The sequence below is a fragment of the Triturus cristatus genome, chromosome 3_1 (genome assembly GCF_964204655.1).
Source record: "Triturus cristatus chromosome 3_1, aTriCri1.1, whole genome shotgun sequence".
NCBI classification, from domain to species: Eukaryota; Metazoa; Chordata; class Amphibia; order Caudata; family Salamandridae; genus Triturus; species Triturus cristatus.
Genome location: NC_140583.1, coordinates 1,049,783,191 through 1,049,799,275, shown reverse-complemented (window position 1 = coordinate 1,049,799,275; position 16,085 = coordinate 1,049,783,191).

The following is a 16,085-nucleotide window of genomic DNA, read 5'->3' as shown; positions in this document are numbered from 1 at the left end:
AGGGAATTATTAAAGCGCCATCTACCTTGTTTACATGTGGTGAGAGATAGGTCGATAAGGGTGGAGACAGGAGCATGATCAGATATAAATAAGTATCCAATGTCAGAGGATTGGAGACATGGTAGCAGTGATTTGGAAACTAAAATATAATCTATACGAGATCTGGTATGATGGACGGGTGAAAAAAAGGCAAATTCTAAGGTATCTGGGTTACATGTTTTCCACGTATCAAATAATGGGCGAGAGGAAATGGCTGCTTGAAATGATTTGTGGGATTTGTCAGGTTTGAACTTACAATTAGATTGTCTATCAGTAAACGGATCTAACCAATTGTTAAAATCACCCCCAACCACAATATTAGAATTAGCAATTGCCAGTAGTTTCAGCTTTATAGAGTGCCAGAATTCAGAATCTGATTTAACAGGACCATAAATGTTGAAAAAAGTTATTTGTCTTTTATTTATAATAACCTCTGCCAATACCCACCGACCATCAGGGTCACACTCTGATGAAAGAATCTGTGCATTAATAGATTTATGAAACAATATAGCGACACCACCATGACGATCAATAGCAGGAGAAAAAACTATTTGATTAACCCAATGGCGTTTAAGTTTAAGGGATTCTTTGTCATTACAATGGGTTTCCTGTAAAAAAGCAACTTGGGTATTAAGTTTAGCAAGGTGAGACAATACCTTTTGACGTTTGACTGGATGACCAAGACCACGAACATTCCACGAAGTCACATTAACCATAATTCTGGGAGCAGGTAAACACGAGGGAACAGGAACACAAAACTGCAAAACCGACAAGACAAAAGAATGAAAGACAATGTTCAATATGTGAAGAGAACGACTTAGTATTAAAGATGAGACAGGTACAGAAAAACCCGATTAAAGCTGAGTAAGAATGAGCAGGTAAAGAGAAGAGATAGACAAAAAGAAAAAGAGAAAGAAGCAAAAGAGAGAGATAGAGACATGTAAACAGATCAAGGAATAACATCCGGATCTGTAAAGAACGAAGAAAAGTCAAAGAAAGAGGAGCAAAGAGACGCCAGAGGACACGGACCACAACAATAACTATAACGGAGGAAAGAGAAAGAAAGCCACAAGAATATTGATAATATAAACCATCAACAAAAACTTTAAATAAACCAGTTAACAGAATACAGTGTAACAATCCAGAAGAAAAATTAGTCAAGGATTAGTATCCATGCCATGTGACGGGAGACTCCGAAGATAAAGTTTAAGTTTTTCCTTATCGTCAAATGATTGTGATCGTCCCTCATGAGTAATTTTGCAGAGACATGGATGAAGAATTCCATACTGGATGTTGAGACGTCTCATATGTGGGCGTAAAGCAAGAAATTCTTTGCGACGAGCATTGGTTGCATTGGAGACATCTTGCGATATGAAGAGAGTATGACCTGACCAAATAAGACGCCTATTAAGTCTAACAGCTTTCAAAATATGCATCAGTTCAGTAAATTCAAGAAAGAGCATAATAATGCCACAAGGTTTATTTGCAGCAGGATTTAATCGACCTAAGCGGTGTGCTCTTTGAACATTAAGAAGACCTGAAGAGTGTGTGAGATCAAGGAGCTCTGGAAGAAATTTCTGAAGAAAGGATACCATGTTAGACCCTTCAATATTTTCCGGAAGACCATAAAGGCGTAGGTTATTTCTGAGATTACGATTTTCAAGGTCCTCCGTGTGTATCTTCAATTTATGAATTTCCTGTTCAAGAAGCGGAATTTTTGTAGAGGCATCCTGTAAATCACTAACACGTTGTTCCAGATCAAAAACTTTACTTTCCATGACGATCCATCTTTCTTCAATTTGTTTCAGTTTTTCATTAGTGGCTGACATGAAGGGTTGAAGGCCACGGACTTCATCTAGGATAGAGTCCAGAACAGGATTTTGAGAAGAGTGGATAGGAGAAGGCGGGTCATTCTTATGACGCTTAGGTTTTGTACCAGAGGTGGAAGATTTGGTAGAGTGGGAGTTAGTAGACATTGTGTCAAGCAAAGGAAAACACCAGAGAATTGCAGCAAGGTAAAGGGGGAGCCACCATACGCCAGGGAAGATCAAATGATAGCCAAATTGTGGAAGCAGGTCGTCCAAAAGGGGAGTGGATACGAAAATGGCACCAGTAAATAAAAATATTATTAGAGTACCGCACAGTGCGGAAAAGGCATGGACGACGTGATCTAAAATGGCAGCCACATATGTTTTTGTGAAGAAATGATTATCGTCTGCTGAAAGATGGTGAGGTAAACTCCTGGCTCTTGAAATCTGTAATTATAGGCTTCAATAAGGAGGACAGCATCCTAAGATGCAATGCAACACATGACGCTGCCTGCAAAACTGCTGACGCACAAGTCACAATCGCCAAGAAGATCTTATCTTGAAAGCGGTATCCAAGCTCACCACATCTTCAAAAAAAGACTAAATGGTTGTCGGGAGACATAGCCTGACTTCATTTAAGCTTTACCACAGGGTAGGCAGCAATTTACATTTTCAGTTAGAGCCAATTTACAGCACACAGTCGCAGCACTCCTTAAAAGTAACTTCCATTGATAACACTGCATTAGTAACAAAGTGCACCTCATTGGTTAAGCAACAACGCTGAAAACATTGCCAAGGGAGAATATTCATGTCGTCCTCACCGCCACTCCCTCAAAAAGTAGAGCCTTCAAAGACAACGTATTTGTTCTCCCCGTAGCGCCGCCATTTTAGGAGCCGTGCTGAGGAGAACACGCGAGCATCAAATAAAGCGTGTGGAACGCGTTCTCAGTGCGCCGCAACACCTCCTCCGTCTTCTCGCTACATTCCGCTTGCAGTAGCGATAGCGGGAAGCGACCTTCCGAGGCTCCACACTTCGGAGTCCGAACGGTCACACAGAGGTTCACCGGAGCTTACAGAAATGCCGCCATCTTGCGTGTGCGCGCGTCACGCTCCCGTGTTTTTCTTTTTTATTCAGTGGATCCTCCAGGAGCATTCTTGAGCTATTTCTTGAACAAAGAGAACCATTAGAAAAGGGGTCTTAACATGATAGACAAGTTGTTCAAAAGATTTTTGAAAGAGCTTAATCCATTTTTTTGAAGAGATAAATCTTTCACCCAAGCCTCTGTGGCGATTTATGAGTAAAGAGTTAAGTTAATCTGATTACTTAATTCCAGGAAAAGGATGGACAGTAACATGAGGAACAGATATGGTTGGCTCAAGTTATTTTGACAGGATAGCTAGAATGGCAATGCCCCCATCAATATGTAATAATAGATCTACCACTAATAGAATATCAGAAACAAAAAATTCTTATGAAAAACATATTGGGTCAAAAATATCGAGGACCAAAATATTGAGCAGGTAAGTGCAAATAGGTAAGTATAGATTTACGTTTCTTAAATTCACATCTACTTACATTGAAGATATTATATGTCATCAAGGTACATAAATGTGGAGTTAAATATAGTAAAACCTTGCTTACCTATAGAAACTTACCTTCATAATATTTTTCTACTCAATATTCTTGACACAATATTTTGTCCCACAATATTTTTCTTTCCAATATTCTGCCTGAACACCATATCAGATTGCACCAGTATTCTCTAGTCCTTTGCCAGAAACAGAGGTTGAACTTTGCTAAGGAGATGGTAGCCAGCAGATGTTTACTTTTTTCATAATGTGGTTGGCTCAAAAAAGGAAATTCCAGAAGAAAACCTCAATTTCGTTCAAACATGACAATTTAAAAAATCTGTTATTAGGCTTCAGGTGGCCCAGCCAGACCTAAATATATAAATTTGGAGAGCCAATGTGTAGAAGGAGGACTTCAGTCTTCAGTCTTTCTGAATCAATAGCCACCTTCAGATTCCAAATTGTATTTGAATGAAAAACACAAATTCTTTCTGCTACACCCTAAGAAACTATTAAGGCATCTGGATGATTTCAAACGTAAAATATATGGAATTAAGAACCACCTTCTATACATTATATACAGGGCCACTGAATTATGTGATTCTGTTGCTGCGACGTTTTCCGCATAACTATGATTTGCCACATTATCCATCATCTGCTACATGCTCTGCAGATTTCAGCAAAACATTTATTTTCTATCTCAAACAGACCAAAAGATAATAACTGCGACGCAACACCTGTTGGCACACAATGGAAGGAGTTTCCTAAGTTTTCCTGATCACCTTCCTGTAGCTTATTTCTCTTTTTGGGTGTCAAAGTGATACTAATGAGGTGAAACGTTTGTCCAGAAAGTAATAACATGTTAAAAAAATAAAAATAAAATTAGGTAATACTAAAACAAAATGTACTACATTAGGCTGCATAATTTGCCTTTTTTGTTGCATAATTTAGTCAACCCTGCCACATTATTTGGATCTCTCTTGCCCCAAAATGTCAATGGATTTAGCAAGTTGATGAAGAGTTCCTCATAGAGAAACTAGGCCAACGGCTTAGTTGCCTTATAAGGTAATGGAACTCAAAAGTGATTGCAATATCCTTATAATGTACTGAAGGATGTACTTTATTCCTTATAATACATGGCCACACCATCACCAGAAAACTCTTAAACCCTTGGTGTGATGCTCTTTCACTTAAACGTGATAGGATATCGGAAACCATGTAGATGAAAACTAGAATCTCTAGTGCAATATTAAATGCACCAAAAATCAATTAGATATTTTTGTAAAAAAATATTAGAATCAGAATAGTAGAAGTCAGATTAAAAAAATGTAGTAGCTCATAATGTGTAGAAACATGCATAGAAGGTCTATCTTTCCATAATTACCTAAAGCATGAAAAGTAAACATGTTGTCATAAATATCTCCTTTCAGTTTATCACTGTTCATCTGGAAAAATAGAGTATAAGAAGGATTTCTTTCCCTTTTGAAACTGCAGCTTTAATTATGCTCTGTGCCCTGCCTTTCTTCTTTTTTAAAAAAATATCTTTATTCTGTTTTTTCAGCAAAACAACAGTTCTAACTACAAAGCTACCTGGAGTAGTACGTATGATTCTTGGTGTTACAATGTGACAATACCATATTAACGTATTTTTCCATTGTGTGGCCCACATGGTCAATAATCCATATAGTATTATTATGGTCTTCGGGTGATTTGCTAATGAGAGGGCCCACCCCATTCTCTCCTCATGTCCAGTTTGTAGTATGTAAGCCACGGACCCCATACTTTGCAGAATTTCCTAGGGCACCATCTTGCCATATTCGTAGCTCTCTCTGTGGCCAAATAGAGGCCCATTCCTTCCTGCCATTCTCTCTAGGTAGGTGGTTCAGGGGCACCCCAGTGCTTGGCGATATCTTGTTTCATCACCACTAAACTCAAATTACTAAGAAGAGGTTTACTCCTGGGCGCGTCCACCTCTGTGAGTATTCCCAACAGTATGAATTTAGTATCTATTGGGAAAGTGATACCTAATATATTGTTTAATTCCTGTACTATTATATAGTTCCAGTATAGGCTAATCTCTAGACAGGACCATATCATGTTGCGGCCCTTCCAATTTTACATAAATGGGCTCTGGCATAGTATGCCCCATGGAGAGCCTTGAACTGAATAAGTTGGCCTTCTTTATAAAGGTTAGCGACATATAGTGCTTTTACTTTTGAGTGAACTCACTGGTTGTGAATAAAGAGGTTGACCTAACAGTGAGTTCATACCTCAATTTTACTATTGCTCTGAACGTCTTGTTCTTAGCAATTCACTAGGTTTTTTCATTCTTACTCTTTGTTTATGGGGACAGCAAAGTTTTACTGTCAAAAAATTTCCTTTGTCTATCTACCTTTTTCTTTACTGGAAACTTTCTTCATGAGTTGGCAACCAATGATGACAAAACGTGGGCATACTAGCGAGAACCAGCTGGCAGCCTTCCTGGTGTTGCGTACGTGAGGTGCCTTCTCATCTTTTCCTTTTACTCTCACGAATCACACTACTCTTTTTTCTTTGTGAGCTGTGGTGAAACACTTTCTGTACGGCTATGAAGGGTTGTATTGCAGATTATCTTAATTAAAATTCAAGAGGTTCAGGACCGGGCCAATTTTTTGGACATACTGCCAGTGGGTGGAATAAAGTTGTTCCCAATAGTAGTGGGGGTCCTTGAATTGATACGTGAGTCCTCTTGATGCCAAGCTATTATTGTTGTTGATAGATTTTGAGTGGAGGGCGGCTTGGCATTTTCCCTCTAGAGCTCCAATTTGAAACGGGCTGAATAAGTATTAGACGGGACCTGACTTCCACGTCTCTTGGGTACATCAGGGATGCCTCCCAATCTGTGCTGTCCAATTCGCCTATTTATCTTCCCACCTTGCCTTTCATTTCTGCAGGGTGTCCTGAACATTATTGAGGATTGTCTTGTAGGTCCAGGTGACTGCCTTCTACACTAGTGCACCCTGGAGGAGCCTCCCTTCTAGTGGTGCATATTAACGGAGTTCGTCTATCTCTTTCTTTTTTGCCTGCCAGGCATGTTGCAGTTGTAGATATCGAAAGTACTGGTTGTTATGTAACTGGTATTCCCATTGCAGGGAGCTAAAAGGGATGAATACGCCTCCTTCTATGAGATCTCCTAGTTTGGAGATTTCTATTATGTCCCATTGCCGAAGGCCCTTCAACTTTCCAATTTCCTACAATCGTGTACTAACCCTTAAGGGCGTCTTTCAAGTCAATTTCTTGTCCCATTTCATCAACTTCCCCACCTCCATCCATGCAGCCATTGTCATCTGGTTGCAGTCAGCAATTTGAGTGACCCCTTTCCCTGATATATGTAGTGTAGGTATGAGTTGGTCAGGAATTGGGTCCTCTCCAGCGCATACGTAGGGTGTTTCCCAGGCAAGTATCCCCAATCATTAATCACTATTTAATGTGCGTCCCAATAGTAGGCCTGAACATTAGGAAGAGAAATACCCCCATTATATTGGTTTATTTGCAGTGTTCCCAGCGCCACAACAATGTTCTGGTCTCGCTATCAGTCCTGTTGAATATTTCTTCTGGGATCTTATGATAGGTGTTTTGAAGTATATATAATAGTTTCGGAAATGACACCATCTTGTACATGGCTGCCCACCCCATTATCATGAACGGCAACGTTCTCTATTGCTCCACATCCCCAATAAGTTCAGCAATGACCCTCCAAATGTTATGGTCTAGGCTAGGTTCAATGCTGGAGGTCGCATAAATACCAAAGTACTTAAATCCCCTTCTATCAACACGCAGTTGTTCTGGTCAATCCTGCTGAACAAAGGGGCCACCGACAGGGTAGAGCCTGGACTTGTCCCAATAAATTGTATATCCTGAATGTGCCCCATATCTTTCAAATATCTGGAATGTAGTAGGCAGAGAGATAGATGGTCTAGATACATACAGAAGAACGTCATCTGCATAAAACAATATACGTTTGTTACTTAAGTCCTTTTCCCTTATTATGAATTCCACTAAATCCAGGTGTGTTCAGACTGTGATGGCTAGGTGTTCTAGCATGAGGGCCAAGAGGAGGGGTGATAGGGGGCACCTGTGTCTCATGCCCCTCCCTATGGGGAATTCAGCAGACAACTTACCTTTCACTCAAACTCTAGCCACCGGGTCTGTATATAGAAGGTCAATGCATACGATAAAGCTGGGACTAACCCAATCCTCACCAGGACTTGTCTCAAAAAGGGCCAGTGGACTGCATTGAATGCCTTCTCAGCATCTAAAGACGGGGACATATGGGGTTCTTCTCTATTTTGGACCATCCTCAGCCAGTTTTATAAATGACGAAGATTGAATCTGCTAGATCGTTTTGGCATAAAGCTAGATTGGTCCAGATTTATGACATCACTGATCACTGATATCAGTTTATTTGCTAGGATTATGGCTATAATTTTTGTCTCTATGTTGAGGAGGGATATCGGGCGGTATGAGCTGCACTTAGTTTTAGGCCTACCCGGTTTGTGGATCACCGCGATGATGGCACTTCGGAGCTCCATGGAAAAGGCTCCCACTTCTTTTGCCTCACGGAACATCTTGAGCAGATCTGGGCCCAGGATTCCCACATTCTTCTGAAAGAGTTCAGCTGGTATACCATTTAGGCCCGGGGTCTTCCCAGTCTTCAACTTGCCAATGGCAGTTAATATTTCTGATAAACCCATATCTTCCTCTAGGGCCTGTCTGTCTTCCCCACTATTGTTGGGACTGTGAATTCTGCCAGGTACGTCTCCACTTGGGCAGCAGCCGACAAGAGGAGAGCCTTATAAAAAGCCTCAAAATATTTTGTGAAGCCAGTTGCAATAGCACGGGGTGTGACTGTGAAGACCCCATCATCTCCTATGATTTCAGTCACCCATCTGGCCTCTGCTGCCTTTTTACCCAGCCAGGCCAACAATCTCCCTCCTTTGTCCCTGGTGTCGTATAGACCGTGCAGCTGGGATAGGATTATAATTTTTTGCGGTGCCAATGACAGGCAGTCTCTACGTATGATTTAGACTTTGCGCAAGTTGTTGTGGTCCATGTGCGCTTCTGGACTATTATTCAATTCTATTAGCTTCCGCTCTCTTCCGTGTCCTGTGCCTCTTTTTTCTTTCTATGGGCTACTATGTTTTGCACCCTATCTCAATGTCCTGCCTTATAGGCCTCCCAAGGACTATGGTGGATGCTACAGAGTCTTTATTTTCATTAAAGGAGAGTTTCATATCTACCCTGATCTCCTTAGCTACAGTAGTATCTCCAAGTTCCCAGGCATTCAGTCTCCAAGTCTGTGTCCCTCTATTCTTCTGGGTCCCGAATATGAGCCAAAGTGGGGAGTGGTTTGAGAGTCCCCTGGCTAGATATTCTGGTGCTTCCACTCTCTTCCCCTCATCTGCCTGTGCAAAGATGTAGTCCAGCCTGGAGAACACCTTATGGGCTCCGGAATAATAGGAGTACTTATGTTCCATGGGTTGGTGTCTGTGCCAAAGGTCAGAGAGGCCCATGGTGACCCTGTAGTTCACCAGGACCGTCTCCTTTTGTGGTCCACTAGTCTGACTGGTTCCGTCCAGATTTGGATCATCTACTTGATTTAAATCGCCCCCTATTATGTGCAAGGAGGAACCGTCCTCTAGCAGGATCCCCGCCACTTTCTATAGTGTCACCTTGTGAAGCCTTGGGAGGGTGTAAATATTTACCAACAGGACATTTCACCACCCCCAGATACCTTTAATCACCACATATGACCCATCTGAGTTAACCTACGTTTTTCCGACGCGAAAAGGTGGTGTTTTCCTGGCTAGGATGGCCACCCCATGGGAGCCTTTGGTAAAGCCTGAATGCGCCAGTGCCATGTAGGTTCCTCTCCAAAGAAAGCTACATTGAGTGCTCTGAAGGTGGGTCTTCTGTTGGAGGACCACATCCGGCTTGTGCCTCCTAATGTACCTGACCACCTACCCTCTCTTGATCTTGCTCTCAATACCATTTATATGTTCCAGGACATTATCACCTGATGCCATCATTCACTTTCCAAGGTGCTGTCTGAGCTTCCCATGTTGGGCCCCACATTCGGTATTGATTTATCTCGAGTCTGTACCCCAATCGTAGCAGCAACTTCCCTTCTACTCCTCCCTCCACCCCAGACCTGCCCTCCCCGCACTCTCCCGCCTCCCACACAATCCCCCCAACTCGCCAACCTGGCAACCAATGTACAGGATAAGGCAGAGAGGTATGTAGCCCTCCCCTTTACTAGTAAACCCCCTTCCTCTTACAACCCCCAAAACTTCTGAGTTGTTAAAAAGAAAGGAAAAAAAAGAAAAACACACTGCAATCACAATAGTGTTTCAGTGGGGGCGAAGTAAAGGCTCCTATAACCCCTAAGAATGAAAGTATTGAGTCTATGCCACCCTACCATTGTCAGGGTCATCTTCAACTAGGATGGTAGTCTTAATAAGGGACTCAGTCCCGTCCTGATTCAGTAATGCAATTTCCCTGGTTGTCGGATGCGGGTCATCCGTGGCTGAGGATCGATCCCTGTCCGAGGCTCGGAGGTCTGGTCTTCTGAGCGACCAGCCGATTTCAACTTCAGTGTCAGAGGACAGTCCTGGCCTCAGCTCTTGCCAACATGCCACCAGCAGGGTCCCTTTATGCCAAGCAGGGTCAGTTCACTTTGTTTCTTTCTCACATATCTACATGTCTTGGGCCTCACCCCCTCCGGGTATGAGGTGCTTCCAGTGGTCCTACCACTTTCGGTTTGTCTATGTGGTGGTCGCTCCTCCAGCCATGTCCAAGCCAGGAAACAACCTTTACAACACAGTCATTACATCGTGCGACCTTTACAACGCAGTCATTACATCGCAACATCCTTTACATCACATGCCATTACAACACAGCCATTACATCGCATGTCACTACAACGCATGTCATTACAATACATGTCACTACAACGCATACCATTATGATGCATACCATTACAACACATAGGTTTTACCCTTACATTATCCAACACTTACCCTACTGTTGCAGGTGCTGGAGTGGGAATAGTAATTTTTACCCCTACACTATCCAACACTTGCCCTACTGTCGCACTCACTGGAGTGGGAATAGTAATTTGCACCCCTACACTAATTAACACTTACTCTAAAGTTGCACTCACTGGAGTGGGAATAGTAATTTTTACACCTACACTAGCCAACACTTACCTTAAATGTAATGTAATGGTATGCGTTGTAATGGTATAATGCGATGTAATGGAATGCGTTGTAAGTGTAGTTTCTAAAAATGCATTGTGATGGCATGCGATGTAAAAACATGCGTTGTAATGGATGTTGTGATGTAAAAACTGCGTTGTAAAGGCATGCGTTGTAAATCTTTGTGTTGTATCGTCATACATTCGTCCAAGCCTCCTCTGGAGATTGAAAGTAAAAGTTCTTGCCCTCAAAGAAAACCTTGAGTTTTGCAGGGAATAGCAGTATGTACTTCAGTTGGAGAGCTCTCAGCTTGACCTTGTGAGAGGAGTTGGCCTAACAGCTAGGGGGGTTGACCTCGAATCTGGGGAAAAGGGTTTGAGTCCCTGCAATGACGCTGAACAGCTTGTGATTCTGGGCAAATCACTTAATCTCCCTGTGCCTAACAAAAATTAATGTGTCCTCATGTAACGCAACTGGTGCTATGTAAAGCGCTCTGATACCCAATACCTTCGGGTCAAGTTCACGCTATATAAAACTCCATAAAATAAAAAAAATAAAAAAGTAAAAAATAAAATAAAACGTACGCTGTTGTCATTGCACCTCTCTAGTATAGTCAGGGAACACCATGATTTTACTATTCTCATATCATACTTCACCTGATGACGGACCTCCCTCAGTATCATCTCCCTATCCAGGAAGTTCAGAAAACGGGTTATCACTTGGTAAGGGGACGTGCCTGTGGGTTGTTTGGGAGCTATTGTCCTGTGGACACGTTTTATAATGAAGCATGCATAGAATTGTTCCATTGAGAGTGAGACTCATACACAATCTGTCAGAAAGGTCCCTTAACCCCTCCTGGAAAGCCAACATATTGCAGATTTTTCCGTCTAGCGAGATTTTCTGCATCATCGACCCTCCAGTTAATGCATTCTCCACTGCCCAAGCTCCAAAACTTACCTTCGTAGACAGCTGGGCATATCTTCAACCTCTGAAATCCTTGCCGTAATCAGGCCCAGAGTTTTCTGACAGTTCCCCCTAGCACCTTCCTGAAGCAAAAGGAATAAACAGGGAAAGAAGAATTGATGTGAAGTCTACTGAAAACAGTTTGGCTCATCTCTAGTACAGATATACATGAAGCGCAGTAGTAAATGTCCGATGCTATAGTGTCTTTTTTTAAGACTAAATATTAGTGGTCTGTGATGTTGCAAAATCTTAGACCTTGGACTTGTGAATGTTTCCAAAAATGTCACCAGCTGTTCAAACTGTGAAATTGAAAACGTTTAAAAAAAATAATAGGGGCAACGTAGAAGTCTTGCAATTGACTAGGAACATTCTTTCTACAGTTCGGGGATGCTGCCACGCTGTTTAGCAACCTCTTACTGTTGGTGCAGCACTCCAATATTCCCAGTTCCTGAATGTGCCGGAAGTCCCAGAGTGGGACTTCTGAAATCAGGAAAAGGAGATGAGGCCTACTGCCACTAAAAACTAATGTGCCTGGAAAACAGTGGAATAACACAATTTCCTATGTCTGTCTGTCCTTTTCGGGTCTTAATTTCGGTGACATGTCCAGAAACTATGCCTTTGAGGAAATTGTGAAACCAGTGGCATAGCAAGGGGTGGGGGGCGAGGGGGGGTTCCGCCCCAGGTGGCACGAGTTTTGGGGGTGGCGTTGCTCCCACCCGCTCTTACCTACATCGTCAAAATGCAAGGTTCCCTGTTTTAGGCCGATTTCAAAGCTGTATTGTTTCTCTTTGACCTCCCCTACTGCCTCTACTAACCATTATGATTACAGGAACAAGGGCAAATATCTTCTGGAGAGCTGATAAGGATTTGTGAATAAAACTCCATGCAGGCTTGTGACATGCTTCTCTGACTCAATATCTTGCAGAGATTTATGCATCCCTTATTCATTTATAAGTCCCTAACAAAGATTTCCTCCACCCTGGACCAGGGACATTGGGCAAGCACGTGTGCGAAATGACCTTAACAGCACATAGCCAGCTAAAACTACTGCATGAGCTGAAAACGTTAAGACCGTGGCTCAATTCATGAATTCTTCAGAGTCCATTCAGAAATCTCCATTGTTAATGGCATACCAAAATCACATATTGCTCCTTGAAAGGCTGTCCCTGTTGTTCATCAAGGTATCTCTCCTATGCTTTTCTTGCCTTACCAGACATGCCACTTAAAACAATGCCCCTAGCTTTAAGTAGGAGCCACCCAGTTGAAACTAGGGGCATTATTAAAGGGGCCTGTCTGGTGTACAAACGTGCCCATTCCTTCTCTTCTTGTTACCTATTGAGCAAATTTAAAATCTCTGGTGGCCTTTTCCCTCTCTCTCTTTCTTTAGCTCAAAAACATTATGTCTTTATGTTAAAAAACAGTGAATCATGTTGCCTCTGCTCCGGCTTCAGTCCCAATCTCAAGACATCAATCCCTAATACTATATGCACAAATCCTTCTCTTTTTTTCAAATCTGAACCCCTGTTCTTCAGATTTCTCCAGTCCACCGCATCCTAATCCCATTTCTCCACCTACAAGCCAGCCTTCATTACTTTAGCCTCTCTTTTCAACTCGCTTGACTATGCGATTTACAGAAATTCTAATATTGCAATGCAGCCCACAGCCCAGAGCTGTACGGGTCATTATAGGGCCTCAACTGGAGATATCCGCCCAAGCCACAGACACAATCACAAAGCCCTGGAGAAGGTTAACTAAAAGCTGCACAGTTACACAGCCATGAGTTAATTCCATCAACTGAGGGATGAATGTTCTAAGTTAAACAGGGCGATACCAAAGGGGATGATGGACGGAGTGTTTGAGCAAATCAAACACTCACCCCCAGTCAACTGATCTGGGTTTAATCCATCATCATTCTTTAGCTCACTCCACCACCCCAGTTCAGACATGGCCATATGCAAATCAGTCTGACCCTGTGCCTCATGGGAACAGTCCAGCCCGTACTGCCAAGCCATGTCTTCCCTGGACCGGAAACAAGCATCGTGGGACCGGTTTTGTGTTCATAACCCTCATCAGCCAGGCTATCTTGAATCCAGTGGCAAAGTGAGCAAGGGACCCACGTCTGGGCATACCCTGCCAACTTAGGGCAAACAAAGTGATACCAAAGGGGATGATGGACGGAGCGTTTGAGCAAATCAAACACTCACCTCCAGTCAACTGATCTGGGTTTAATCCATCATCATTCTTTAGCTCAAACGCTCCGTCCATCATCCCCTTTGGTATCGCAAGTTAAACAGGGAGTAATGGAAAACACAAGCAATGGTAGGGAATGTTGGTGCAGAAAAAGTTTACTTGTCACTAGCTGGCCTTTCCCACTCCACTCAATATTGTTCCCAACAGCTCAATGTTTTAATATTGGTATTATAATCTGTGTGTGTGTGCGTGTCTGTGTGTGTATAGACAGATAGATAGATGGATGGATGGATGGATGGATGGATGGATGGATGGATGGGTGGGTGGGTGGATGGATGGATGGATGGATGGATCTTTTTCTACCTTTCCATGACAATTTATTTACTTTATATAATCCGTAATAAGACTATTGTTAGCTCTCTTGATGCTTTTATATTTGGCTGCTTCTTTTGCTTATACTCATATTGTCCTTCTGGCTTCAGATAAAAGGACACAAAAGCCCGAGGTGCTCTATATAAAAACCACAAAAATAAAACAAAAATAAAGTCTAGGTGGCCACATAAACACATACGCCACAGGGGATTATGTGTATCACTTGACCAAGAAGCTGACAAGCCACACAATGGCACTGCAAGGGGGCAGGAAAGGCATCACTTGAAAAAGAGTGGATGAAAAAAATCAATGCAAAAACAGTGAGCCTAGAGTCACACGCACGTTGAGACAGACAACCATGCAACCGTCAACTAATGCACAACAATCTATTTTGGCGTAACAAATTGAGCCATTAGCACGCTGAAAGCTTCTTAAATCTATCATCAAATTAATACTCGATCCCAGTCCAACATTCCTGTTAACTATTCTTTGAACAAGTAGGGTGGGAGGTGTTTTGCATACCATTTAGTTGGAAGGAGTGGTTGGAGGCATCGTGTGGCGCACATTAAGTGTTTATTCCATATTTCATTTCTGTCTGTAACAGTATCTGTCATCAAATGGCGCCTCCGTCCCTGTCTTGCACGAGCGATGACAACAGCTTTTTGTGTCGGTGTCATTTAGACATAATTTACAAGAATAATGGCCACGAAGTGTGTAATTTTAGAAACAACAGCAGACATAACGGGTTCATGCCTGTGCTACTGAACATGTTGACAGAAATCCAGGTATGTATCCTGAAGTGGTTAACTTCTTTCATCTGAATGTATTCTCATCACGAACTGACATAGTGTATACATTTATATCTGGACGCCAGGGTCAGCACAAGACTACAAGGAGCAGGCATAAAATAGAGACTTCACCACTGAGTGTGCACGTTCCTTATAGCAACACATTTTTTATAAAGTTTATTTCAGAATCCAGGTTAATGACTGTATAGTTCCAGCACAGACCCTATAAAAGAAACAACTTGCATTCCCTTAAGGTAGCAGCACAAAACAACCACTCTGGGTCAAGACAAAGAGAGGGGGAGAGGTGTGTGGGTGGTTCCCTTTTATAGGACGAATTTCCTCACCCACCCGTATCAGTGTAGGGGAGTCGCCCCCTGCTGGTTGTTAAATCTCCTCTGGCCTCTGGTATGTGCATATATTCCCTTAAGGTAATCACGCAGTTAAAACACTGCAGCAGAACCAAAGCTCTGGGAAACAAGTGTAGCAGAACCTTCTCATGACAAGGACCAATCCTTTTGAAATTTTTGGTGCAAGCAATGTAGCGGAAATCGAAGTCTATTCGTAGGGGTGCATTATAATCACACTTGTAGAGCGCACCCGCATATAGGGGTATATTCCCAAGCACGTGTGATATCTACCGCAAGGGTATCGTAACGCAACTTTCAATATAGCAGCCCATCGCGGGAAAATAACCCCGTGTCAACGTGAAATTCACAACAAGGCGGTAGCATGCGATAGACACCAGATAACGCGTCAAATGTCAGCGTCAAAATCAACGCCACGCCGCAAAAAATACAAAACGCGGAAAATCATGCGATGAGGACAATCGCGGTACACAAATCACCGAAGACCAGCCACAGGTCTGCAAAGCCCACGCGTCTGGCGGGAAAAAGCAACATAAAAGTAAGAAAAAAAAAGACAAAAATCATTTAGAGTGCAGAGGACAAGCCGGACCCCACAAGCTCCACGGAGGACCAGCCAGGAACCCTGCGTTCATGGAAGGATAAGGACAAGAGGATGAGGAAGACGGGGTTCAGTCCTCTGGAAGACAGAATCCTCGTCACGGAGGTGACCGAACACCATCAACAACTGTTCGGCACCTCCACTGCGGCACTGGCCAC